A 2,603-nucleotide genomic window follows, 5' to 3' on the forward strand; every position below is an offset into this window, starting at 1 on the left:
CGGGCGACAGAGTGAGACTCCAACTCAAAAAAAAAAAAAAGAGTCAGGGTCCTGCTCTGTCACACAGGCAGGTCTGCAGTGGCACAATCATAGCTCACTGCAGCCTTGAACCCCCGGGCTCAAGTCACCCTGTCCTGCTGAATCAGAATCTAAAGGTTTCACCAGTTTGGGCCAGGTTTTTGTCTTTTTCATCCACTAACCCGCTGTGTGATTTGGGGCAACGTTCCCTGTTTAGGCCCCAGTGCCCCCATCTATAAGCAGGGGTACAGATTAGATCTCTGGTCTACAGCCCTAACTTTACTTACATACAAATGTATGTTGGAACTTTACTTTCTGGAAGCTTTGTGTGTGATGCCACAGCAGCCTCATGGAGCAAATGGTTTTATTATCCCCATTTTTCAGGTGAGCACACTGAGGCTTAGCAACATGAAGCGACTTCCCAACACTATTCAGCTCTAGAGAGCTGGAGTCAGGATCTGCACCCATGTCTGACTTCAGCACGTGGCGGTAAACCCTGTGTAAATCACCCTCACCTGCCTTGCCCGTCCACACCATGGAAGTCTGGGGTACCATCACTAAAGACACTAAAGGGTTTTACAAACATGCCCAGAACCCACACCCAAGATTCTGATTTAATTGGTATGGGGGAGGAGGACCCAGGAGATTATCATGTGTAGCTGGGTTGAAAAACCCTGCTATAGAAGGTATTCACATGGCCAGGCACAGTGGCTCCCACCTGTAACCCCAGTGCTTTGAGAGGCCAAGGCAGGAGGCTTGCTTGAGGTCTGGGGTTCGAGACCAGCCTGGGCTACAAAGCAAAGACCCCCCCCCCATCTCTACAAAAAATAAAAATAAAAAATTAGCCGGGCATTATGGTGCACACCTGAAGTTCCAGCTACTTGGGAGACTGGGGCGGGAGGGTCACTTGAGCCTAGGAGGTTGAGGCTGCAGTGAGCTAGGATGACACCACTGCATTCCGGCCTGGGGTGACAGAGTGATACCTTGTCTCAAAAAAAAAAAAAAAAAAAAAGGGGTCCCAAGGTGCAGATTCAAGCTTTAATAATTTTAGAAGTGTAAACAAACTTTAAAAATTAATAGACTTTGTTTTTAGGGCACCTTTTAGGCATATAGAAATATTGAGCAGGAAGCTCAGATAATTCTCACATAGCTCCTTTCTCTGCCTCAGTTTCCCCTACTAATAACACTGCCTTGCGTTAGTGTGGTCCATTTGTCACCACTGATGAATCAATACTGACACCTTATTATTAACCAAAGTCCATGGGATTTGACAAACGCATAATGACATGATTGGTGTCACACAAAGTAGCTTCACTACCCTAAAAATCCCCTGTGGGACCCTGTTCACCTCTTCCCACACCCACCCCCAGCTCCTGGCAACCCTGATCTTCCTACTGTCTCCATAATTTTGCAAATTTATTTTTAAAAGTATTTTAAAATACAACTATTTAAATCTTTGGCACTTACTTAGCTTTGTACATTTAAAATAACAAAGTAATTTGTAGTCATTATTCACTATCTTCAATCAGAGGGACTGAAATATAAAAATTTAAATTTAAAATCTATCTTTTCAAACTCACAGAACTAAATAAGTGCAAGGGACATTTACACAACATTTCAAATGCTAATTTTTGTTAAGTTCCCAGCACTCATGCTTTGGAAGTTTTTAGAACGGAAAACTGCCTCAGACTTTTGGAAGGTGCCACTTTGGGCTCTGCAGGCTGGAAGTGGCTTCCATGGGGACATGCTGCTTGTGACAGATCACATCACAGAGGACTGGGTCATGGCCAGCAGGCGAGGGCCAGGGGATGGCCATTTCTGGCAGAAGGGCCTGTGTGAGCGGCCGTGATGGACGAGGCTGCCTGGGGAAAGGCCCACCAACCGTTCGCTGGGTAGACCCAGCAGGAAATAAGACTGGAGGGCTGAAAACAGGTCACGGAGGCCCCTGAACATCATGTGAAAGTTGAGCCTTATCCTGTGGGCCATAGGGAGCCACTGAAGGTTTGTGAGCAGCACAATGACTTGGCCTGATTTGTAGGGGAAAGCGTGTTGAGACCTGTGACTGAGCGATGACGTGGAAAACCGTGGGAGACATGACCATGACCACTGATACCTGGTTCTCCTTCACTTCTAGTCATAAAAATGCACTTCTGGGCCAGGCACAGTGGCTCATGCCTGTAAACCCAGCACTTTGGGAGGCCGAGGTAGAAGGATCACTTGAACCTAGGAGTCCGAGACCTGTCTGGGCAACATAGTGAGATCTCATCTCTACAAAACATGAAAAATAAGTTGGGCATGGTGATGGGCGCTTGTAGTTCCAGCTTATTTGGGAGGCTGAGGCAGGAGAATTGCCTGAGCCCAGGAAGTCGAGGGTGCAGTGAGCCATGATCCTGTCACTGCACTGTAGCCTAGGTAACAGAATGAGACCCTCCATTAAAAAAAAAAAACACTTAGCCGGGCTCGGTGGCTCAACCTGTAATCCCACGCCTTTGGGAGGCTGAGGTGAGTGGATTGCCTGAGCCCACGGGTTCAAAACCCGCCTGGGCAACTTGGCGAGACCTCATCTCTACAATAAATAAAAAAAT

The sequence above is a fragment of the Carlito syrichta genome, unplaced genomic scaffold (assembly GCF_000164805.1).
Source record: "Carlito syrichta isolate Samal-C Ts95f unplaced genomic scaffold, Tarsius_syrichta-2.0.1 Scaffold303114, whole genome shotgun sequence".
In the NCBI taxonomy this organism is placed as follows: Eukaryota; Metazoa; Chordata; class Mammalia; order Primates; family Tarsiidae; genus Carlito; species Carlito syrichta.